This window comes from Mirounga angustirostris, unplaced genomic scaffold (genome assembly GCF_029215605.1).
Source record: "Mirounga angustirostris isolate CCGP_5_RB_7025 unplaced genomic scaffold, mMirAng1.0.hap1 SCAF_13, whole genome shotgun sequence".
Taxonomy (NCBI): Eukaryota; Metazoa; Chordata; class Mammalia; order Carnivora; family Phocidae; genus Mirounga; species Mirounga angustirostris.
This window is the reverse complement of record NW_026991721.1, coordinates 74060655-74087180: the sequence shown is the minus strand read 5'-3', so window position 1 is coordinate 74087180 and position 26526 is coordinate 74060655. Positions and strand designations below refer to the sequence as shown.

At 41.3% G+C, this 26526-nt stretch overlaps 1 protein-coding gene and 1 non-coding gene across 3 annotated transcripts in view; one reads left to right on the top strand and one right to left on the bottom strand.

The window, feature by feature from the left end:
- The window catches only part of MAML2 (mastermind like transcriptional coactivator 2), a 340696-nt gene that overhangs the window by 118711 nt on the left and 195459 nt on the right, over positions 1 to 26526 (top strand). The window lies entirely within an intron of this gene.
- Positions 3117 to 3223, bottom strand: LOC123858042 (U6 spliceosomal RNA). Its single transcript, XR_006794012.1, has one exon. It is a non-coding gene; the product is annotated as a U6 spliceosomal RNA (small nuclear RNA).

The window sequence follows — 26526 nt, the reverse complement described above, 5'->3', positions numbered from 1 at the left end:
CGTCCCTCCTGGCTTCACATATAAAGGGGAAGAAATGAAGAATATTTAAGTACTTTGGAAGTTCTGTGATTCCCAATGGGAAGAACCGAAGTGTGAGTTTTGTGGATAGAAAGCCCCAAATTGGAAACTCAGCTTTGCTACCTACCACCTGTCTGGACAAATCTTCTCAACTCTGTGCATCTTGGTTACCTCATCTGTAAAGTGGGCCCAAATTAGTTCCTACCACCTGGGATAGTTGTGAGGAGCAAATGGACTACTGGCCCTTAATTAGAACATAAAGAAAACGAGGCCCCAGCTGGAAGTGACTTACCCAAGTTCATCCATCACCAAAGACTTACAAAGACTTGGGCTCTACCAAGCAGTGTGTTTGCAGGGGTTCCTGAGCTACTGCTTAAATTAGCATGCGGCCTCAGCTCTTAGGGAGACTCCTTCTCACAACTGAGAGCTCTTTTTGCTCCTTTGTTTCAGCAGGAATGGTCATATTGCTGACTCTTGTTTATGGGCTGATGACTCATTTATGAGTTATCTAAGCCTCCTGTTCCTCCTCTCTTGCTCTCTTCTGCCATCTCTATCATGAGAACGTTTTCTTTCTGCTAGCACTTCTCCTGGAGATTGTGAAAGAGCGGCGAGCAACAGTGAGTTAACTCCTTGTTCGCAGCCTCATCTCGCAAGACAGTTCCAAGCTCTGCTTCCTGAGAAGTCTTCCCGCTGCTTGGATTTCCGCACGGCCGCTGGCCTCATTCTGCTCTGCTTGCTCCTCCTTGCTGTGTTCTCTTCTCCTGCGAAATCCTTAAATGTTAGTGTTCTTCAGGGATCTGCCCTTGGTCTTCTCTCTTCATTCTTCTTGCTCTCCCCAGGTGATCACATACGAGCTTGTGTCCTCGGTTACATCCATCTGATACCACTGACTCCCAAATCCAGGATCTTTCACACAGGGGCTCGCATTACCGCCACATCCAGATGCCCCTTGAACATCTCTGCCTGTGTCCCACAAGCACATCCAGCATGCTGTGTCCACAACGACCCTGCTTGCTAGTCCCCCCGTTCCCTCTGTCTCTCTCACACACGCACATACACACAGCACTTTCCTCTGCCTGCCTGTCCTTCTCAACCCCTAGCGCACGCTCCATATCCATCCACTGTCCAAATCATCTTCATTGTGTCTTGAAATCTGTCTTGAGTCTGGACTCCTTTCTCATCTCTGATAAAGATGCACCAGTTCTGCCCTCATCTTTTTTCTTCCTGTGTTAGCATAATGGCCTTCGAAGTTCCTCTGTGGCCTACTTCTCTCCATTCTACCTAATTTGCATTCTGTATTCTGCAAGAGATAATTTCAAAACCAAAATTTATCTTTGTTGATCTTCTATTAGACATATTTTGCTAGAACCTCATTGCCTACAGAAGGGCTATATATACAGCTCACTGCCTACAGAAGATAAGATACACACATATAGTTTCCTGGATTAGAACTCCAGCCTCTTTGCACCCTCTCTCCACGAGGTACCCTGTGGGCCATTGTGTTCATTCACAATAATTAACTTGCTGCTTTTCCCCAAGTGCTTGCTCTATAAGAGCTGTGTGTTTTAAAAAGTAATCATTATATTTAAGCTAATCTGACTCCAAATTTCTAATTATTATATTAGATACAAAGATAAATGAGGATTATAAATCTAAATAGAGTCCAATAAAAAGAATGAAGTCAGCATAATGGGCAGTTTGAGGAAGGAATGCATATACAATGCTATAGAAAAGGAAGGGACAGGCTCCTGGGTGGCTCAGTTGGTTAAGCGACTGCCTTCGGCTCAGGTCATGATCCTGGAGTCCCGGGATCGAGTCCCGCATCGGGCTCCCTGCTCGGCAGGGAGTCTGCTTCTCCCTCTGACCCTCCCCCCTCTCATGCTCTCTCTATCTCATTCTCTCTCAAATGAATAAATAAAATCTTTAAAAAAAAAAAAAAGAAAAGGAAGGGACAAAAGAATTCCCAAACTTAATTAAACCAATTATATTTACATATGCTACAGTATGAAATCATATTAGAAGTTGAGTGATACATCCATATGTTGGTGTTATAGAAGTATCTAAGTATGTAGTTAATCATCTAATGTGGTGCCTAGAGATACAAAAACAATAATAATAACTGTACAGCCCTACCTCGTTTTATCGTGCATCACAGATAATGCATTTTTTTACAAATTGAAGGTTGGTGGCAACCCTTCATGGAGCAAGTCTGTGGGCACCATTTTTCCAACAGCGTTTGCTGACCTCATGTCCCCGTGTCACATTTTCATAATTCTTGCAATATTTCAAAGTTTTTCATTATGATTATATTTGTTATGGTAATGTGGGACCAGTGATTACAAATCCCTGAAAGCTCAGATGATGGTTCGCATTTTTAAACAATAAATTATTTTTAAAGTAAGGTCTATACGTTTTTTAGACATAGTGCTATGGCACGTTTGGTGGACTCCGGTATCATATAAAAATAATTTTTATATGCATGGGGAAACCAAAAATTTCATTTGGCTTGCTTGACGGTTATACTCATTTTATTGTGGTAGCGTGGAACCAAACCTGCAATACTCCGAGGTACGCCTGTACTAACTGACATTATTGGGCACTTGCTGTATGCTGGGTGCTGTACTAAGTACTCCACATGCATCACGTAACCCTCCCAATATCTCTTTGATGCAGTTCCTATTACTGCTCTTGTTTAAATGTGAATAGAATGAGTCAGAGGAAGGTTGAACAACTTGTGGAAGGGTGAAACAAACAAGTTTTGGAGCTATTTGAAGGTAGCCCTGGTTGTTCTGGTGAAATGAATGAATGCCTTGTAATCATCTTGATGTCATACTAATTAGTAAGTAAATTGATAAATCATTTGATAAATTTGTATAAACTGCTTTGACACATCTAAAATGATAAGATATCTGGTACACGTACCCATTATTGAGAAGAAAAGAGAAGATTCATTGAGAATCGTCCAAGTTAGGTATAGTTAACAAGTTAACAATTGGTTAGGTATAGTTAACTAGTGGTTGTCTAAATCCACCCCTTTACTTTGCCTTAAAGTCTGCTTTTCTATTAAAATCTCGAACATGTACTATTTTTTTTTTTTTTTAAATATGGAACGCTTCACGAATTTGCGTGTCATCCTTGCGCAGGGGCCATGCTAATCTTCTCTGTATCGTTCCAATTTTAGTATATGTGCTGCCGAAGCGAGCACTCGAACATGTACTATTAAATATGCCTGTTTGCATTTCCTAGACCTAGAACTCTTTCTTGAGTAGAAATGTAAGAAAAGCTATTTCTTTAAAATTGGACAGTTACCAGGAATGACCACTAATATATTTTTAAAGCAAAGTGTGAGATTTTGAGGTCCATTACTTGATGTGGGAAATAGTTTCCTGCTGGAGGGTAACTAAAAAAATAATCGATAGTGAGTTCTGTGGGTACTGTTCAAGTATAAATGTACTCAAAACAGTCACAATTAAAAGAGCCTGCAGGTTTTATAATGCCTTTTCCCAGGCTAATTACCTGTCCATCCTGGTATATTACAGGCTGCCAATAAAGAATGCAATTTTTTTCTTGATATTCGACCCCGAGTGTTCAATTTATGGATAGTAGGTAAAGATGGAGCTGCCTTACTTATAAGATTTGCAGGACATGGAAAAAATTCCCTTGTCCCAAAAGACTTTGACCCTAAGAACAACAACAAAGCTGTAGGTTTTAAAGAAGTTCAAGTCTTTGGTTGCTGTCTATTAACAAGTAAATATCTTTGGGAGAGTAACCACTTTTGTCTTTATCACTCCCCTAAGGAGTCTAATGGCCAACAGCTAACATGCAGATTTCCAGGCCTATCAAAAAGATTCTGCTTTGATGGGTCTGGGATCAGACCCAGGAGTCTGCCATTTTAACAAGCACTTTGATGATTCTGATTTCAGTGGTCTTCTGGACCATCTTTTGAAAAAAACCTTGGCTTAATGGATAATCGAGATGCTGGTTGTTAACAAACTGGTGACATAGAAGCAAGAATAAAAAGAAAACCTGAAAAGTTAGCAAACTCAGAATTCATCTCATGGAAAATATCATCCTGACCTCTCCCTGCCTTGATTCTCTCTGACCTTTATTACTTCAAGTATCAACAGGTAAAATAAATGAAACACGAACTCCTTAACTGAGTGTAAAAACTCCAGAAAAGGGGGGAAATGACTCTTGTTTGTTTCCAAATGGTTGTTCTTTTTTAATAGCCCCAGACATCAGTGCTGAAATGCTAAAAATTTTAGAGCAGAATGTACAAAACATTCTTGAATTGTATTTCATTCTTGGGTGCCAGGCACATTGAGTTTGTATCACTGAAATAATAAAAAGCAGGTGCCCTGTCAAGTTTCTTTCATAACTGGGAAACCAAGAGTTGATGTATTTTGCAAAAAATGTTGACAAAATCATCCCAGTGAATGCATCCAGTGCCTTTACTATACGTTGAATGAGAGACGGATTGGAGTGGGGAGAGAAGGGAGAGAGTACTTCAGAATATAGTAGACCACAGATAAGGCTAATAATACTTTTTATGATCTGTGGGAAATAAATTTCTCTTTTTTTTTAATCACTGCAGCAAAAATGTGGCCAGTTGTTAAAAGGAGCTTGCTCCATGAGATGGAGACTCTGAGTTTGGAAGCTTAGAAAAAACCTTGCAAGAGCGCTAGTATGGAGAAAACAGGAAGACAACTTCCGCTCTGAACATACACCATTTCCTGGGGAGGAAGTGGGACTTTAAAAAAAAAAAAATGTTCTTTGTTGACTTTGTAACAGAGAGGCATCTATTTAGTGATGACTATATTATATGTTTATACAACCAGGACACCAACTTTAAAAAATAAGAAAATCCTGAAAGTAGCTTCTCTATTCGGTCACGGCAAAGTTCAAAGTCATTGGATCAGTTGGTTTGGAATTTGTCGTATTTTATGATCATCATTAATTTACTTATAGCCACGCACATAGTGCCTGGACAGTTCTTAAGGGACAGCAGTTAAACACCACACGGTACAGTGGATTTCAGCCCCGCTTTTATTTTAAATACCGTGGCATATCCTGAAGCAGCCTCACCACCCAGTAGGCAGAGCTGCAGAGTGGCTGGGGCCACCCAGGACCCGCGTTCACCAAAGGCCAGCTCCGTGCGCCTACATGAGAAAGGGCAGCGCCGGGCAGCGATGCAGATGGGCACCATCTATGATCAGTTCAGTATACGGGATAACTGTTGGCTGAAAGCTGTTTATAACCAACTTCATCTAAGGATGAAGCAGAATCACTAAGGTGACCACAGCTTCCTAATTTGAGGAATTGTGAGCATAGACCAAGAACCACGAGAACCAAGAGTCCCTGAGTCTAAGATAGTACCATACCTTGACTTTACATAGTAACTTTAACATTATATTGAATTTTTTTGGACAGAATTTGCCCTGTAACCTTTGAGGGGCTGAAACGATGGGCCAGCAAATAACTGAAAGGGCATCCTTTGCAGGCACAGCTTTAAAAAAGCAGAAAGGGGGCGCCTGGGTGGCTCAGTTGGTTAAGCGACTGCCTTCAGCTCAGGTCATGATCCCAGGGTCCTGGGATCGAGTCCCACATCGGGCTCCCTGATCTGCGGGAAGCCTGCTTCTCCCACTCCCCCTGCTTGTGTTCCCTCTCTCGCTGTGTCTCTCTCTGTCAAATAAATAAATAAAATCTTTAAAAAAAAATAAAAATAAAAAAATAAAAAAGCAGAAAGGGCAGTGCTGAGAGGCAGCCCAAAGCCATAGATTTCCAGATTACAATAGAGAATTCTCACTGGTACAGGGACAGGAAAACAAGGCCCTTCAGTGAGGGCAGAGTAAATCTCTTTTATGAAAACAAAAGAGGAAACGGATTTAACATCTTTCCTTAAGTTACCTTGAAAGAATGTTATGGTGCAAATTTACTGTGTTTTTTCAGGAGGTTGGATGATATCTTTCCCTGCCCTTTTTTATCCTTGTAACACTTCATGGTCTATATAATTTTTGTCCTTCTTTTATTCACCAAACTTAGGATTTTAAAAAGCTCTCTCTAAAACCGTATGTTTTTCCAGTGTTCCTTTTTATACCTCCATTATTTCCAGAAACTTCTGAAGTATTTGATAAACAGTATTATGGAGTTGCAGAATTGCCCCCAAATCCACATCCAAGATCACCTTTACTCTTTATAGTGGTTGACTGTATTTGTATGTGATGTTTGCAAGCAAGAATAAAAAAGAAAACATCTGCATTCTTTGACTTTCTGTCTAAAGAGGACAGGATGATATGGATTACCTGATAATTCTTGGCCTTCTGGCAATTTCAGTCTCCCTGCAATAAAAACTTTCAGCAAAATTATTTACTTTTCTCCTGTATTAATACTCATCAATCACTATGGTTATCCATTTTGCTTGAAATAAGCTAATTTTTAATGACACAGAAGCTAAATTGTTTTCTATGTTCATAAACCATTTGGAAAAGATTAAGGACAAGATTAAGTGATAAAAACCTTTATAGCTTAACCTTCTCAATAATGAATGTTCCATCAAAACACAAATTAAAGCAAGTATTTTAGAACCAGCAAATTCATAAAAGGTACTTTATTGCCAAAGATGCAAATTTTTCTTTAGGCGTATAAATAAACCTTCTTTCTTCTTAAATGTGTAAAACTGTTCTGCTGAGGGCTCACATGGAAAACGTGAACAAAACAGCCGAAGGACCAAAAACAAAATGTAGCTTTCTTTTCTTTTAGAGATCAAGACCTTAGTGTTCGGCTGTTTGGGGTTCTCCTAGCAAAGTGACTTCTACCCATCAGCTTCTAAGTTAGAAGACGAGAACGCAGCCTCTCAGTGCAGTGACATTTGGGCAGTTGCAAGAGTCGTCATCCATCTTTCCAAGGAAATTCAACCTGTGACCACATGTGTCATAGGCTCTAGTTTAGGCAACACGGATCATACACTTTTATTCATTACCAGGTTTTCACCAGCCTGGCCCTTGGACATAGAGTGTAGGTCAATAAAAGTTGGTAAAACTGAATTAAACTCACGGGGCACCGGGGTGGCGCAGTCAGTTAAGCATCTGCCTTCGGTTCATGATCTCGGGGTCCTGGGATCGAGCCCCATGTTGGTCTCTCTGCTCAGCGGGGAGCCTGCTTCTCCCTCTCCCTCTGCTGCTGTTCTGCCTACTTGTGCTCTCTCTGTCTGTCAAATAAATAAATAAAATCTTTAAAAAAAAAACCTTAATTAAACTTAGCTTGAGCCTCTTGAAGGGAGTGACCATGTCTTATTTACATTTGTATCCCAAATTCAGTCCTGAAATATACCAGACACTAGACAGTAAATGTATGTTTAAAGGTGAAACAGTTACGGAGTATGTACAATGTACCAGGCATCCTGTTGAGGCCATGAGAATGGTCCCTGGAAGTTGACACATGGTCCTGTAGAACTGAGTGCATGAAGTACATTGGTGGGTTTGTTGTGTTAAAGTAGAGCTGACCCATGAATAGTGCAAGGGGGCCAGGGGCACTGGTACAGTCGAAAATTTGTGTCCAACTTTTGACTCCCCAAAAACTTTACTGATAGCCCACTGTTGACCCGAATACTGCCTGATAACCTAAACATCAATGGACACATATTTTGCTATGTGATATGTATTATGTACTGTATCTTTACAATAAAGTAAGCTGGAGAAAAAATGTTATTAAGAAACTCAGAAGGGAGAGAAAATGCATTTACAGTACTTTTCTGTATTTATATATAAAAAAAGTCTGCATATAAGTGGACCCTCACAGATCAAATCTGTGTAGCTCAGGGGTCAACTACTCTGAGGACTCTGAATAACCGTTACTAACAAAACAATAAATGGCAACAATTAGGTCACTACAGTAATTGCTCAAAGAACAATTCACAGATTGGAGCATTCAATTATGTGGCAACCATATGGTTATGCATTTCACCATGTTGACATCATACTGTAAAATTCACACATTATATAAAAAGAAATCACACCAGGAAAGTACAGGCTACCACAAATAGTAGAGTGAAAAACACATTACTGAAGTTTACTGCTTAGTAACAGATTTAAGGATTTGAGCTTCTGATTCTTAAGAATTTAATTGATGCCAATTTTGAGAGGCCCTCTAATCAATGCAAGAAGAATGAAGGATAAAGAGAAATGAGATATAATAGAGCCATGGGGAAGTAACTGATTCCATTAGGTATAGCTAACATGACCTCTAAAACATGGAGACTCTAAGGCCCACTGTTGTGGGGAGCCCAGAGACCTGGGTCCTTGTTCTCTCTCTGCTGCTAACTAGCTGTATGAACTTAAGCACATTTCCTCCCCTATAACTCGAAGGCACTGAACTATTTCTGATATGAGTTGTGGTTAAAACACACACACACACACACACACACACATCTAGGGTCTTTGCTGAGACCTCTTAATGCATATGCTTTTATCTTTATAAACATATCAATAGAATTATAGGCCCATAATTCAGTGACCTCTTAATTATCCTGAATATAATTAACTCCATAGTACAGGTAAGACTATGTCAGTAACTTCTTAATTAATGTCCCTTTCCAAAGGATAGCTCCTCCTCAACCTCCTTTCTTTTTATAACACTTTCTCATATTTCTGTAACAGAACTTGCCTGGAGCAATGTATTTTACTTAATGTGTTTGTATGTCTCTTGTGCACACTAGATTCCGAGTTCCTTGAGGGCAAACACCATGACTTCTCTTTTAGAGTCCTGGCATGGTACAGGGATTGGCACCTAGTAGGAGCTCAGTAAATATTGAATGAATATTTAATCAACTTGGTTGGGCAATGGCATATTTTGTGTATGTGTCAGATACTTTCCGTTTGCCCCTGTGGATCCATCTCCACCCTTTTCCACCCTGCTCTGGCCAGAAAGTTGTTGCTCCTTACAAAACAGCCTGCTCTTCAGGACTCTCTCCTTGCTTCCAGAAACTTCTTCCTCCTCTGGGCCTTCAGGCCTAGGGATGGTGACAGTGTCTCTGCTATTAGCCCTGGGTTCCTGCTCTATCCCTCGGGACTCCCTACTCTCTACTTACACCTGGATGATTAATCCATAACCCCTCCACAAATTATCCTAATTGGAGTGTCAAGACCTTCACTAATATAGTAGATAAGAAAAGACTTCAGCTTAAAGTGTGTTTTTGAACTCAAATTATTAAGAATGATCAGACCGAATTCTTTGGTAAACTTTTCAACAAGTAGATCCTTATATAGGCTAAGTATTTTTATGCATGGCTGGCCCTCATTGATTCACTCATTCTTAAGTATGATGTTATAGATTCATTTCAGTGTCTACACCACAAAAGCATTTTTGCGTTTGAGTTAATAATTACTTATGTTTACATCTGGTCATTGGTATCTAAATGTATTTCTCTGTGACCTGGGACCTCTCCCACTGGAATATAGTGCCTCAAGAGAAAGAGTACAATCTTTTTTAGCTAGCAGTCTTATGGCCGACTGATCTCTGGGGAAAAAAAATCTGGATATTTATAAATTATGAATACGGCCTAGTAAGTATAGAGCCAGATCTGACAGCAAACATTTTGCACATTTTTAGGTCTAATCTGATAGGACTTGTTACATTCTTTTCTAGAAGCAGCAATTCTTAAGGAAGTATATAAGCAGTTGATTAGTATATTCATGGTGAAATAATTTGAAGAACCATTAAAATTTCCATCCTTTAGAGAGTGTTAAACATATTAGTTCAGGCAGTGGTCCAGATATGCCATGCCTTTATCACTGATAGGTAAACACCATAACGTCAGAGACTTTGTTTGCTTTTTAAGATTTTATTTATTTATTAGAGAGAGAGGGTGAGAGAGAGGACAAGAGCGGGGTGAGGAGCAGAGGGAGAAGCAGACTCCGCACTGAGCAGGGAGTTCGATGCAGGGCTCCATCCTAGGACCTTGGGATCATGACCTGAGCCGAAGGCAGACGCTTAACTGACTGAGTCACCCAAGGACCCCATCAGAGACTTTCTATTTTGCGTTCTGCTGAATCCCCAGTGCCTAAAACAAAGCCTGGCATCTAGTAAGTGTTCAATAAATATTTGTTGACTAAACTAATATATTAGAATTTGGGTATATTACTGTGTAATCTTTTGTGGTTTTGACTATATTGTCATTTATAAGAGATACAAAAGATAATTTAGGTTCATATTTTCAACAGATATTTATCGCATTCTTACCTTAGCCAAAGCACTGTATTCGGTGTTTCCTTTGGGAGCACCCATTCTACAGGTGAAAAGTACCCTCTTGAAGACAACATTAGTCACTGGTGGAGCCCATCTCAAATGGCTTCTCTTTTGCATCAAATTATTTTTGCTCAAAGCAAGCTTTTACCTCCACTCTCCCAATCTCTGATTTTTTGCCAGCTTTGCAGAAATATATTGAAGCAATTAGCACTTTCCTAAAGAGTGTCTGGTTCTATTCTGGGATTCCATGGCTGGTTACCATGTTGTGCTTTTTCATGTGTACTTGATTACTCCAATAAAACTGCTGGAAAGCTTTTCCTTCTTGCATGATTTTTGTCTATCTCATCCACAGTGGGGAAGACAGAATCTTCCTCTTTGTCTATTATTTGCAGTGAGGCCATGGTTCCATTAAAGACTTCCCCAAGTCCTTTTATTAGGTTTTCATGTGACTGCAGTTGAACTCTACAGGCTTTTATCTTCATAGACATTTTGATTTATGCACAAACACTTTTTACTTATTTGACTACAAGTAGGTCATTGATGTGAGTCATTCTTAGGGAGTAATCCTAATGGTCCCAGAACTTGGAACATACTGAGTAAAGCTCCAGACTTCGGGTAATTGTTCCTTATTCTAAAGAGACTTCTAGAGGATGCAGAGTTTATGAGGGAATGGCACATGGCAAGATATTGTTATAATTGGGGAACTCACATTCCCTTCAGGCAATTAAACCTCCTACTTCTCTTCCTCCCCTAACCCCCTGTCCTCCTACTCGTTCCCCTTTTTTTTTTGAGTGCCCAGAGATCCACTTCCCTTTTTAAAGAGTCACATTTACACAGTAGAGAGAAATGCTTTAGCGAGCCATCAAATAGGTGCAAGTAATTATTCCAAATAGTTGTATACAATTAAGTACATGCCTTTTGTTCTAAAGAATTCATCCTGAAAATATTTTTTTTACAATGTATTTTCAGATTTCATGCCATGCATCCATAAACGAATGAGGCCTTTATTTTCCTTTTTATTAAGGAAAAAAAAAAAGAGATAAGAAAGACCAGCCATTTGCTTTCAAAAGAGGTGAAAGTCATTGTAATCCCATGAAATTGTGCTTCCAAATCAGAAAACCAAAAAGTTCAGAAGTGTTTGCCGCCTTGGTTGTTTTTGTTACATGGAATTGTCTTTCCAATTTTTTCCCTCCTTTGTCACCTCTTTGGTCATGTCATGTGAGTAAAGGATTAGTGCCATTGTTCTCTGATTGCTCTGTATACTGTTGCTTTATCTCTTGAAATGGCCATTTTCAGCCAGACCCTTAATGCCATTTCAACATCTCTTTACCCCTTTCCCCCCTTCCCCCCCCACACTTTGCACTACCGCAGATGGAAACTTGTCCAGAACTTCCTAAGATGTCAGCAGGAACAGGCGTAATGGTGGCCTGAAGGAAATAATAAATTGCAGGAGTGTTGCTGTGAGGAACATACTAACTTAGGACATCTTTCTCTGATGAAATCTGTCAGGCACTTAGTTTTCCAAATGTGGGAACTTTTGTGCTTCCTCTTAGACACAGGATAATTCCCAAGAGAGATTCCATTCATTCCTCATAGAGAAAAGAAAAAGAATGAAGTCAAGCTAGTAGCTTGTTACGAGAATTGTATTTACTCTGAGATCTGATTCAAGAAATGGCCTTGGACCATCAGCTTGTCCAAGCCAGAACTTCCCCATTGCACGTCTGGACCATGTGGAGCCCAGGCATAGGGTTCTCCTGACCAGGGATGTTACAGTTACCCTGAACACTGAGTGGGCTAATGAGTGTACACATAGAGATTAATGATGGGCAAAGCCATTAATTAGAGTCATGTTTACCTATTTTTGTGACTAATCTTTTCATCTGTTTGAACTAAGGTTCTTATTACCATCTAGTAGGTAATAATAATATAACTGAATTCCTCAGCTGTGTGTGAAGTACTATCACTTTTTGCTTTCTTAATTTACTCAAATGGATTCTTGGCCACCATCCCCCTCTTTATCCCTCAAGATATAGTTTTCAATAAAGTTTTCTTCATGCTAAAACGTGATTCTCTTCTGGATGGAACTAGAAGCTGAACCCTGCTTAATGAGATGGTTAGTCTTCATTTTGGCATTAGTCCAAACTGATGAGACATGCAGGGACTTTTGCATTCATTTTTTTTTTATTCATCTTTTACAGAAAATGTGGAGACTTCTGGGTGGGTTTGGCTTCCTGCCAATTAATGTTGCCACTGTTTTGCCGTGATGCATGTTCACATGAGTCAACAGAAACCCTTTTGACTAAGCAGAGTTAGATTTAGCAAGACTACATGCATCAGGGGATTGGATATAGGGGAACTAGAATAAGAGAGGCCATGAGGCCTCAGACAGAAGCACTGACAAATAGGTTCCCAACACAATGGAGTCATCGACAGCCCCATTCATCTCCCCAGAACAAGTTCTACATGACAGACAAAGAAGTGCTCAGTTTGTCATGACTTGCTCATAGACTCACAGCCCCAGAAGAATGTGGCACCTAAATCTTAGAGAGGATACAGCCTCTTTGAGGAACAGGGCCCCAGCCCAATGCCTCATGTCTGTCTTCACCCATCCTTTTTTAAAAAAAAATTTTTTTTTTTTAAAGATTTTATTTATTCATTTGAGAGAGAGAATGGGAGAGAGAGCGTGAGAGGGGGGAGGGCCAGAGGGAGAAGCAGACCCCCCGCCGAGCAGGGAGCCCGATGCGGGGCTCAATCCCAGGACCCTGGGATCACGACCCGAGCCGAAGGCAGTCGCTTAACCGACTGAGCCCCCCAGGCGCCCTGTCTTCACCCATCCTTGAAGCCGGCCTTTCTCCGAAGCTCCCTGGTGATCTTTCACGTGCCATTTCAGTGAAGGAGACGTATCTATGACTTAATAGCAGATCAAGGGAAAAGGCTAAAAAGCATTTCGTAGTGTGGTGTGGTCGAGGTAGCGAATTCCTAGGCTGCATTAATAGAAATAAATTTTCCGACATAAAGAATGTGTATCAGTCAGACTTCGCTTTGGTTGTGAGTGACAGAAAATGCAACATAAAAGTAAGTTAAGCGACATACACGTTTACCTCTCTCTCTCGTAAGAGAAGTTCTAAGGTGTGATCCAGGAGAGGCAGACAGTTCGCCTGTCAGGGATCTACCTACATTCGCTCCCTCCTGCTGCTCTGCGGGCCTCAGCATGTGGCTTCCGCGAGGTGAGACAAGAAGGCTGCCGGGGGCCCAGTCAGGAGGAAGGAGGAGGTGGCAGCAGCAGCCAGGACTGGCCCTCCCTTTAAGGACTCCCCTCAGAAGTCACACACAATAATTCCATACAAATCTTAGTCGCGTGGTCACTCCTAGCTGTAGGAGTGTCTGAAAAATGTCGCCTTTATTTGGGGCAGTTATGTGGCCCACCAAAAATCGGGGATGGTGTGACTAATGAAGACGGAAAGGATGGATGTCGTTCTCCCTTTTGGAGAACAACAGTGCTCTCTCTGCTTCCCAGAACACTAGTGGTCTCTCCGTGGCAAGTGAAAGGCCTCCTCTGCTCTGTGTTGTCCACAGCACACCTTTTTCAGTTCCAAGAGCTACACTACAAAAGGGATATGAACAAATAAATTCAGTGATCCATCTCCGATGGATCTGTGAGGACAAATCTGATGGATGGTGTGAGGACAAGGACCCTGCATCTACCCCCCAGTGTTGGTTAAAAGAATGGAGTAGACCATATCCTATGAGGAACTAGTGAGGGAACTGGTGATGGTTAGCCAGGAATTTACTCCTTTCTCAGAAGAGAGGTGGGGAAGACATGATACCTGACTTAAGACATTTGGAGAGCTCTTAGGTATGTTCCCAGTTGGAAGGGTTAGAACAGGCCCTAAATCAGTGAGTCTGACTTCAGGTACTGTGGAAAGGAGCATTTTCTGATCTTCAGAGAAATCCTGAGGTGAATGAGCTATGCCTGGGAGAGTGAACTTGCCTTGATGTGGTTGGAGGGCTTGAAGGAGTGGCTGTGGGGCCGATTGATACCTTCTAATGTGTCATCCTGGCTGTAGTCTTCCCAGCCACTCAGGCCATTCTGCACACTGTCAGTAGTGATCTTTTAAAATGCAAAATAGATCACATAACCTGCCAGATTAATCCCTCTCAGTGGCTTCCCATTGCCTGTCTAACCACGCAGTTCCTCCTGACCTGTTCTTGAGTTACTTACCCGGGTCTCCAGACGTAATTTCCACTTCCTCAAACATGTCAAATTTCTCTCCCTTCTGGGACTTTACCCATGCTGTCCCCTCTCCCAGAGCGCTCTTCTTTCTCCCATTTTCACAGTCCACCTGGCCAACTCCTCCACACTCTGAAGTCTCCACTCCTCCCCCTCAGAAGAGGGATTCCTGTGACTTCTGACCTGCCCTCAGCACAGCACGATCACTATTTACTGTGTACAGTTACAGTTACTGCAAGTGCTGCTTTAATGATCTGTCCTTCCAGCTAGACTGTAAGCTCCCTGTAGGCAGTCTGGTGTCTTCAGACTGAGCAAACCATCCAGTCAGGGTAGGTACCTGACAGTTACGTGGAATGTTCATGGGAGGTTGTCAACATCCACGGAGAGGAAATGCAGGCTAAGGGTGAGAGAAAGTCAGTAGAGGCAGGAGTAATGAGGAATGGAACACAAATAAAAGACTGTCCTTTGCCCCTGCCCCCCTTACATTCCTTCTGGAATGGTGGGATGGAAGCATGTGAAAGAATTGCTTCTCTCCGGTTACTTGGATTGCCTCCCAGCCCCCAAAGAGTCAGAGCAAGTGTTACAGCAGAATTTGAAATAGTAGCTATGTTAATGGAGGTCAGAATTACTGTGACTGGATTTACAGCTCCCCAAAATGCCCCAGATTTATTTTCTATTATTTAAAATTAGTTATGTTGAGGGAGGAGCCAGGGGCTTCTTGGTATATAGACTATTGCCGATGTGTCCCTGGACTTAAACCTTGTTTGGTTTTTAAATTTGCTGGAGAATGTGACTGTGAATCTCAGTGAGTCAGGCAGCGCTTAGGGTTTTGACCACACCGAGAGCATAATTTGCATGTGAGCGGCTTCGGCCTCCCAGACTGTAGTGACCTGAGCTGGCCACCCATCTCTGCCTTTTCTTGGAGTGATTTTTACAGGCACTGAGAAACTCCTGCCCTCAAATACCTACTGCCATTTGCTTCCTGATGCTTAGCATTCCACATTTATAGAGATGAGACTGACATACAAGGACCACAAGAATAACTTCACACGTTGATTTAACTTCACATGGGGATGTATTAAATCCTTTTGAGAAAGAGGGGACCATTGGGTTATGGAAAGCCTGGGTGGGGAGGAAGAAAAGGGGAAAAGTTTGGGACAGGAGAGGCTAGCAATTCTAAGAGGCCTGGGCAGGCGAAGGATAAACTGCACGTAATTTATAATTGTGCTTAACCTTATTTACCCCAAGCATGACAAACCGGAGCAATTTCTTGTTTGGGGTGAAGAGGGCAGCCAAGGAGGATTGCAGACCTAGGAGTGGGCCTCCTGCTTCCAGCATGGGGACAGGGCATCCTCCCTTCTCCACTGGAATTACGCCATGGGATTCTACCATCTGTCTTCATGCTTCAGTGAGCAAGACAGACAGCCCTACTTCTGCCTTACCACGGCTTCAGCTCAGTGGTCAACCTCTTCGTGCTGTCTTGTTGCGTGGGTCTCTTTGCTTGGTATACACAGACTAACAGGAAGCAAGTCACGAGGCGAACAGGATAGCATTTCCTCAGGAGAAGGGGTTTGATGCCGCCCAGAGCCCTTGTTACCTTATAAAAGATTTTTCAAGTAGGGTTCTTTTCTGAGACCAATTGGAAATAACTAACTTTTCTTAGAATGAAAATCACCCCAATGGCATGAGCTATTTATTTTCTCAATTGCTGCAAGAAAGCACATGAACAACAATCTTATTGTGTCCTCCATTTTTGCTTTTAAAGGCATGCGGTCACTGATAATGTTGTGTGTACAAAGCATTAATTAACGAGTCACTTTTTTATGTATATTTACGCTCTAAGAATTTAATTGTTAATTAATTTTGTCATGCTCAGTTTGTTCATCTTTGTCATAAGGGTATATGCTGTGAAATTATAGTTAAAAATGTATAGATGATCAGAGAAGTTGACCTCTCTTGACATATATAATGACAGGTTTGATTCTGTGAACAAAAACCCGCTGGTACAATTAATCATTAACCTACTTGCTTTAGGGATTAAGGAGGAGAAAATGTTAACTCTTTTGTGACTGACTGTAAATGAACAAGAGAGGAAAGATGACAGAGCAGGTAGTTTGCTATCTAAAAATTGACAGTTGTTTGTTCGTCAGAGTATAATTTTCAAATAAACTGCTAATACCTCATTTTCAGGCATACACATCTGGCCCTCGCCTTTTTGCAGAGTCATTGGAAATTGTCCATACCGTGGATGTGCGTGTCTCCGCGGCTTTGTGAAACTTTCTCTTCACTTCCATTGGATCCTAGTAAATCATGCTTCGCTCTTTTTCTACCCTGCCTGTATGTTCGGTAGCAGAGATTAGTCATTATTTTCTTGGTGAAGCAGACACCCAAAGGCACAGACCATTCATGTTTAGTTTTCTGAGTTGGTGAGCCGATGGAAGAACCACCTTCATCTTCCTCAGTCCTTTCCCACTGGAGGAAATGCAAAACTTCTCCATCTCTGGGTCATTCCTAGAAGCTCATCCTCTGAGCTTTCTTCCTCTGGTCACTTCCTGCCTCTGAGTGCTCTTGGGAAAATATTCTTACCCCTGCACTGGAGTTCCCCAGCACTATCAAGCAGTGACTTGAGGGGTTTCTGGAAACAGAGGTAAAATCTGCAGCGTACTCTGTAGTTATAAATATATTAATCATATTTTTCTCAGGGATGCACCAGCCTATCCAGGACTTTGCAAGAGAGAAATATATATATATATATTTGAAACATATATATATATATATTTGAATGCATGCATGATCAATAGCATGACATGGAGTTTTATATAAATATAAATATATATATACATACATATATTTGAATGCATGAATGATCAATAGCATGACATGGAGTTTTATCAGAAGTTAGATCAATAGGGGAAAAAGCCCACAGCCTGAGGGAAAACATGAAGTAGAAAGATTTGGTTTATATAGCTTGGATGTCCACATTGTTCAGAATATTTAGCTCTTCAAATTTCCTTTTGCCCACTCAGAAACAAGCAGAAAAAACAAGTTCAGGGTCTGAATATTTTTAATCTCTTATTTCCCAAGCAAGCATATGTATCACAGAATTATATCTTTTCTCTTAGGAATTTTTAAGCATTTTAATTCTAAGTATAAAACTCACCTATTTGACAGTGTTCCTTTAAATGTCAGAGAAGCTGGAGAGGTTGAGGCGCAGGGAGGGATCATGAATTGAACCTCAGGAAGATTTTAATGCATTCCCTTCAGTGTCTTTTCTTCCAGAGAATAAAGGGAGGGAAAGGAGCCAAAGGACTCAGCCCTGTAGCAACATTTTTCCCCAAGGAATTTTGTATTTAGTTCTTGTGCCTTTGGCTACTAAAGAAGAGAGACACATTTAGCTCATCTGAACAAAAGAAAGCAAGGTTTGAGAATGTGGTTCTTTTACTTGTAGTTTTTCTAGATTTTATCTCCTCCAACTCCAGATTGTAAACTAAAGAGAACAAATGATTTAATGTAACAAATTTATTCTCTCCTTGCAGGAAACTACTTTATGTTCAGGTGGTTTGTTTTTTGCTCTGACAAAATAAAATGGAGGAAATTATCCAGTGGCTTCCAACTGGGGAGAGAGCCACACCACATAATTTGAGCCTTCCCCTACTCCCTTTCCCAAATTATCTGGAGAATGCCTTAAATTCTCACCTTTACTTTGACTATTCAGATGTAGGTTTCAACTAGGTATCTACAGTATCACCAGGTCAAACACTGGGACTGAATTGACCCATTAATAATTAAACTAGTCTAGTTAATCCATACCTCCCACCCCCACCAAACCCCCCTCCACTCTGCCACTCTGGCCCCCAATTCAACTGACCATTTGTTTGCAGCATGAATTTATTGGACTGACCACCTGGTCTGCTATTATAGAGCCTGGTCTTCCTTTTATTTCTGTGACTATCAGTTTTTGTTTCTTATTTTGAGGCCAGCTCTAGGTTGTTTACTCTTTGATGGAGAGACCTGTGCTTTGTCTCATTCGGTTCCACTTAGACAAACAGTTGGGGTGTAAAAAGGATGCTTGAATCCAGGTAACAGGAGGCTTGGATCCTCTCCCCTCTGGGGACTGTCCCCTCTGCAGACACAGCCACAATGAGAATTGGAAAGGAACAACAGAAAGAAGGAAAAGAAGACCACATGGTGGAATTTGTTAGCTGCCTTTGTTATGTGTCTTAAAATGCAGGTCAGAGTAGTAGATGCAGATACCTAAAATGGGTAGATTGTCTGCTTAAAGTAAATGGACAAGCCAAATATATGTTCCTCGCATTTTACTTTTTTAAAAAAGGGTAAAGACCAATGAAAAATAAAGATCTTGCTCTTCAAAGAGAAATTTCCATTTTGTTAGAAAGGAGCATGCCTCATTTGAAATTGAAAAATACGTTGCTGCTTTAAATATGTTCTTGAACATACAGTTTGTCTTTGTGAACCTCACAGGATTAACTGTTTTATTACTATTTCTTCTTATTTCTGGAGCTAAAGATGTTATATAAATAGGGTAGCTCAAAAAATCTATCAGCATGTCTTTAACATGGTGTTCTGCCAAGTGAATATTACAATCTGATCAAATTGACAGTGTCTTTCTAGCTGGGGAAGCACAATGGCACACAGTTCCCGTTCCCCCAACATCATGTTTTAATCAATGGAAGATGGCAAGAGCCAGAGAAGGAACACAATGGTTCCTGAACCCCTTACCCGAGTTTTAACGGTCTACATAAGAGATGATTCCTGGATTTCACAGTACTGTAAGTTATTCTAAGAAATGTGCTCCACTAGAATTTTTATTTTAAAATAATTTGATTCTAGTGCACACAAGGGCAGGGTCAGATGGCCTGCAGGAAGCAAGCCAGGTAAATTTCCATGATTCATGATAACCAGGCAATGTCTAGTTGGAGTTGATCATTCATGCTGGCCTATGTCCCAAGTATAGGTCATCCCGAGTATGGATAACCTGACTGCCCTTCGTAAGACTGGAAGATAGTCTTCTTCTGCTTCCAGATAATTATAGGCTGAGAGTAAGTAGCTAGAAGGAGTCATTCCAAGGAATGCTAGCTTAGAGACGAAATGCTTCGTAATCTTTGGAGAAAAGATTTAGCTGTGCCAGCAAGCTTAGCTGTGCCAACAAAACTTGGGTTGCAAGACAAGGGATATGATTATAAAATCACAGAATGCCTCCTCATAGATAATCTCCGTTTTAAAAAAAATTATAGGGTCTTATGATGAGAAGCATCCTTAGAGGTCTTTGTACCTTAAAGATAATTTGTGTCCAGGTGACATTAACTCTTGAGCTAGAGCTCTTTGCCGGACAGACTCTTTCTTTCTTAGACTCAGTTTAGAAACAGATCTGTCACTGTGACACTCCTTGTTATGAAGGACCACAGAAGAGGATTGTAAGGACTTTGCCTTGGACAGTCTGGCGAGTGTTTCATGTAATTTTTCTCCAAAGTGAAAGCAAATCTCCTCCTTTAGAGAAACCAAGTGGTTCCCTGACTGTCCATCTTTTAGTGTCACAGGTTCCCAGCCGTGTTCTTCAGCCAGCCTTGACACTTGGCTTTGCAGACAGCTCGGCCTCCCTTGATTTCGAAGCTTCTCCTCTTCTCCCGTGAACTCTGTTTATTCATGGGCTGAGCAACTGCAGAAACCCAAACTTCACATAGTTATCTGGATTTGTATGAAAATGCCTTGTATGCCACCCAGTTGGCTTTCAATCCATGCAGAGATTTCTGCCCAAACAGCTCCATCAGTGGCTTCCCAGCTGGACTTTAACATTGTTACTGACAGAACTCAGATGCCCGAAGGTGGTCTGTTTCTCAGACCCAGCCTCTTATACCTCCATGAGGTGGTCCAAGACAAGAATTTGGGTCTACACCCAATTAGTTCAAACCTTCCTTCACATGCTAGAAACTTAGGTAATTAAAAATAATTCTTGGGGCACCTGGGTGGCTCAGATGGTTGGGCCTCTGGCTTTGGCTCAGGTCATGACCTCCAGGTCCTGGAATTGAGCCCCTCATCAGGCTCCCAGCTCAGCAGGGAATCTGCTTCTCCCTCTGCTTCTCCCCCTGCTTGTGCTCTCTCTGTTTCTCTGTCTCTCAAATGAATAAATAAAATCTTTAAAAATAAATAAATAACTCTTATGAGAGGCACCTGGGTGGCTCAGTTCATTGAGCATCCAACTCTTGGTTTTGGCTCAAGTCGTAATCTCATGGGTCATGGGATTGAGCCCCACATCAGGCTCTGTGCTCAGTGGGGAGTCTGCTTGAAGATTCTCTCCCTCTGCCTCTCCCCACACTCACGTGGGTGCATTTGCTCTTTCTCTTTGTCTCTCTCTCTCACTCTCAGATAAATAAGTCTTTTTTAAAAAAATAACTCTTAGGCTTTCTCTACAGTACCTCTTCTACTGCTTAAATTTCCCCCTTCTAATAGGGGATCCAGAAAACTGAACACGATACTCCCAGTGAAGTCTGAAAAGAACAGTGTAGAGGAGGAATAACCTACATCTGCAACCTCAGATAACATTAGTTGTTCTAGCAGCCACATTATATGATTAATGGGTATTGAGATTACGGTCAACTAGAACTCTCTGGACACCGTTGATCCTTTTGGAATAGGACCTCAGTAAAATCTTGATTACTTAAATTAAATCAGATCCTTTTTGTACATTAGCCCCTGCTACACTGCTTCTCTCCAATCCTGTTCATTTTGTACAATTGATATTTTATGTCCAAGTTCAGAGACTTGCATTTATCCCTATTAACTAGGACGGGTTCATGGTTCCACCTTGTTGAGATAGTTTTCCTCTTGATTCTGTTACTCAAAATATTTTTTATTGCTCTCAGCTACATGTCACTGACAAATTCACTAAGCATGCTTTTATAAATGTAACGAAGTCATCACCATAAATTATTAAACAAGACTGGGAAGAGGTCAGAGTTCTGTGGCATGCTATAAGAGCCTTATGGATTGTCATTCTTCCATGAATTGGCTCTAGATATGGATGTAAAACTCATTACAAATCCCTCTAAAAGAGGTGGCCAGTAAGATCATGGATTCTGTGGTCAAGCAAACCTGGGTTTCAAGATCTAACCCCTCCCCTCACTACTGGTGCAACCCTGGACAAGTTCATTAAAATTTCTCATCAACAGACTGCTCATCTGTAATCATACTTCCTTACTAGTTTCTTTTTTTGTTTTTTGGCAGATTAAATGAGGTGGTGCCCAAAAATTAAGGACCAGAACGTGGCACATGTTTGTCTCCCCAACCCTCTCCCTCCTATATATTGTCTGCATCTTGTATAAAAGGGTACCACCAATTCTAGGTGCATAATCATTAAAAGTAAAAATTCGGTGATCTACTAAAATAACTTCATCAATGGTGGCTTTTTAATTTCCTCTTAACAAATTTTCAGTGTGAAATCATTTCCTTAGGAAAAAAAAAAAGGCGGGGGGGGGTAAGAAAAATAGGAATTCAGATTTTTCTTGCTTTCTTTATGTCAGCTGGCACATAACATCATTAACCTCAGTCATATACATTCCTAGTATGCCTTGGCTCTGAACTTTAGAAGAAAAATTCTTGTAGTCATCTTTAATATTTTATAATAATAGTAGATTAAGCCAACGGACTAATAATATAAATATCCTCGTTCCATCTTTTAAAGCTACTTACTCCTGTGATGTATTCTTTTCTGAATGAAGGTTTTACTTCCTACAAATGTTCCTGGATAATTCAGCAAAGACACCTACAATCATAGCTACAGCAAACAAGATAGTGAGTCGATTTGGAGTTCTAATAGCTTGCGTGTGTGTCTACAGAATGGATATGATGAAACATGACATAAATTAGGAAATCTGTCAGGAGAAAAACTGATTTGCTGTCACAAATGAACCAGTATTGCTGTAATTTCAAGGCCATAGATTTTCAATTACCTGAAATTAGTCATAGTGGAGGAGACTACTTTTCTTTCTAGTTTACCCCATGACAGTGTTAAAGCCTGTTTCAGATATTTCAAGTAGAGAATTTAAAACATCCATTTGAAATGAATTTTAAAAGCCTGTGCTCCCCTTAGACTAACCCTTGGTAATCAAGAATACTAAGATAATATATAAAGATTTACCAGGTAGTAAATTAATAAGCACAAACTGTACTATACAAAATGTCTACTAGTTAAAAAAAATTCAATAAGAAGCCTACATTGGGCCCTATTGGCTTTAATTGTATAATGGAAATCCATTTATATGCATTACCAAACTCTCATCAAATCATACCTCAGGGCAGTAGTAGGGAAATCACCTCTTATATTAAACTAGATATGTCAGGAGAATAATGGGTGAAGTGATGGTCGTTTCCAAGAGTGGAACCAGATGTACAAAAAAATCCAGTCCCTAGCTCTGAACTAGAATCTTCTCTTGGCTAATAGGATGTGGCTGAATTCCAGGAAGGTTAGTTCAGTTAAAAAAGTAATGGTTCTTTGGGCATCTAAAATCTTTTTGCTTGTAGGATTTCTTTTTAAATGAGCAAATGCACAGCATGTTTGATGCTGCTCGGACTTGCCCTGTAGAATGCTGCCTCATAAGATTTTCCTGTGACACTTCCTCTCAGTGATGTTTCGCATGTGTTTTTCCCTCTGCCCACACCGTGTTCACCACCAAGTTTCCACCGTCAGTCCCCTCCCACACACAACTTCACTCACGCGTGGGCTCCTCGAACCTCAGGGTAATGCAAACTACCACTCACAGTTTTGTACACATTATGGAGAAAAAAATTGACTTCTTCAAAAAAGGGCATAAAGTTCACATAAAGGATTTCGTATTCTTCTGTAGAGTCTCATTCCTGTTTGGTGTACTTGCCGCCATCAGATGATATGCTCTCTCTTTACTTGGGGGACCCCCGAACCAGTTTTCTCTGTTTGACTGGTTTTCCCATCAGAAGTTCTTAATCATGAGTCAATAAAATAATACGCTACAATCACACCCTCAGGGAAGGGAAAGACTGCCTAAATATCTAGATTATTCGAGAAAGGATGGGGGCCGGTGGGACGAGGGGGAGCCTTGTTTGCTTTTTGTTTTCTGTGCCAGCAAGAGCTGATCTTAAAAACTGAACTAGGATGGTAATAAGGACTGCTTAAATCAGACTTCGTATCTGTGTTGTAAGCCTCCAACTTGAGGAAGCTTAAGAAAAAGAAAACCAGGGTTTCAAACATGTGCTTGTTTCTAAGCACAAACTTGGCAACTTCTCACGTTGCTTTCACTAAACCTAAGAGTTCTCATACAAGTGAGGTCTGTTTTCATCACTTTCCAGCAAAGATTAAATAGCAGGGTGCCGTAGCGATGACTGTGGTTACTAAGACTTTATTGCCAAGTGAGAAACATCAGAGGGACAACTCCATTTCACCAGAGACCAGGATACCTCGGCCACATGAATGCCAGGCCGAATGCCAGCTGAACCCATCAGTATGCACAAAGCCGGAGTCCGGAGCGAACGCCTTTTCTGGAGTACTGAGTCCACAGAGCAGTGTGCAAAGTATCAGAGCAGAGAACAATAATAAGGGGTCCATTCCTGAACATGACTCTGTCATTTTAAAATTCTTAGTCATTTTGGATAAATGATACTGGGAGTTCAAGCGTTTACTTCCAAGGCAATCTGGGGTAGTACCAGCTGTGATTTCGTAAATACAGCTAAATTAATACCCCCATTCTTTTGTTTATTCATCCATCCATTTAAAAATGCAGATATGAAATAAAATCTTTATAAAGGGGAGGGAGGCGCCTGGGTGGCTCAGTCAGTTAAGCGTCTGCTTTTGGCTCAGGTCATGATCCGGGGGTCCTGGGATCAAGCCCCACACTCAGCGGGGAGTCTGTTTCTCCCTCTCCCTCTGCCCCTCCCCCACTCATGCTCTCTCTCTCTCTCTCTCTCTCTCAAATAAATAAATAAAATCTTTTAAAAAGGTATCTAGATTAAAAGATTTTATTTATTTATTTGAGAGAGAGAGAGAAAGCACAGGCAGGGGAGGGGGCAGAGGGAGAAGCAGACTCCCCACTGAGCAGGGAGCCCGATGCAGGGCTCGATCCCAGGACCCTGGAATCATGACCTGAACCGAAGGCAGAGGCTTAACCAACTGAGCCACCCAGGTGCCCCATAAATAAAATCTTTAAAAAAATAAAAATGCAGATATTTCTAGGACACCTAATGAGTATCAAGGAAATTCCAAGTACATTTCTTTTGGCATAGGTCATGGGTTAATTTGGAGCTTTGAGAAAAACAGGAATGCAGAATCTGTATTTGAGCAATAATAGCTAAGATAAAAGTGGCTTTTATTAACCACCTACCATGCACCACTCTTTATATATTATACTCTTTATATATTATCTTATTTATCTGTCACACCTAACTTCTAAAGAAGGTGTGGAGGGGTGCCTGGGTGGCTCAGTCGGTTAAGTATTTTTTTTTTTTTAAGATTTTATTTTATTTATTTGAGACAGAGAGAATGAGAGACAGAGAGCATGAGAGGGAGGAGGGTCAGAAGGAGAAGCAGACTCCCTGCCAAGCAGGGAGCCTGATGCGGGACTCGATCCCGGGACTCCAGGATCATGACCTGAGCCGAAGGCAGTCGCTTAACCAACTGAGCCACCCAGGTGCCCGGGTTAAGTATCTGCCTTCAGTTCAGGTCATGATCTCAGGGTCCTGGGATCCATCCCTGCAATGGGCTCCTGCTCAGCAGAGAGTCTACTTCTCCTTCTCCCTCTCCCCCTCCCCTAACTCGTGCTCTCTCTCTCAAATAAATAAAATCTTTTTAAAAAATAACGAAGGTGTGGAGAGGGCAGTCAAATGATGCTCTGGAGCAGCTCGATTCATAGCAGTAAGAAAAGCCCCTCAGAGATCATGGGATATACCAGCAGTTTAGAATAAGGTTAAAGGAACATTAAGTCAGCACCCAGAAAAGTCCGAGGAACAGACCAGCTTCATGGCAGAGAAGCCCATATGTGCTATTCTTGTGTGTTTGTTTTGTTTGTCTGTCCGAGCTTTGATTTTTTTTAAATCAGTGAAACCTGTTTCTTTAAATCTAGGGGCATTTATCAAATCGTATTGTGCTTGTGATATTCTGTGCTTATGGCCACCTTCGTGAAAAGTCTGTATCCCTGTGTGGAATGTGGACCTATAGTTGTTAAGGCGTGGGGCTCGGAAGCCAGAAACTATTGGGTTCAAATTGCCACTCTGATGCTCACCACCTGTATAACCTTGGACAAAGGATTTCTAGTTGGCTGCGACTGTTTCTGGTCTGTAAAATGAGGATAGTAATAGTTCCTACAGAGCAGAGCGGTTGGGAAATGAGATGATGCATGTGAGTTACTCAACATGGTAGCAAACATTAACGAAGTCCTTATTCTATCAGCCCCTTCTGCCATACCCATACCTCTTTGTACAGTTTGGTACATCTCTTCACTCCCGGGACTCCAAAAAGTACTCTGTTTCTCCCGTGATTTGATAGGCAATTTGTAAAAGCTAATATATAATTCATTTAGGAGCAAAAGCTAATTATGCTATATTGCTGTATAATTTCCTCTAGTGTGCAGGTACCTGATGCAGCTTATTAAAGTAAGAAAGCAAATTCTGCTGTCTATCAGAAGGCAGAAATTTGTGAGTTCAGCGTCTGGGCTTCTCAAATGGTAGTGTGCCTATGAGTCCTAGGCCTCCTTAAAATGCAGATTATGACCCAATAGGTAGAGGGTGGAGCCTGAGGTCCTGCATTTCCAGCAAGTTCCCAGGCCATTGCCAGTGCTGTGGGTCTGCAGGCCACACTTTGATCTAGACCCCCAAACAGCAGCAGTGACTGAGTGAACAGGGCTGAGGAATTGGTGTGCACACCCTCCAGCCATGGGTAATTTCCTTGACAGCCGTGTTTCCGCCGAAGACCGAGAGCTCAACCCCCACGGACATAATCAAGCCTCCCCCAAAAGGCAGCACTGTCCTACGCAAACACCTGTGGAAACATTGAG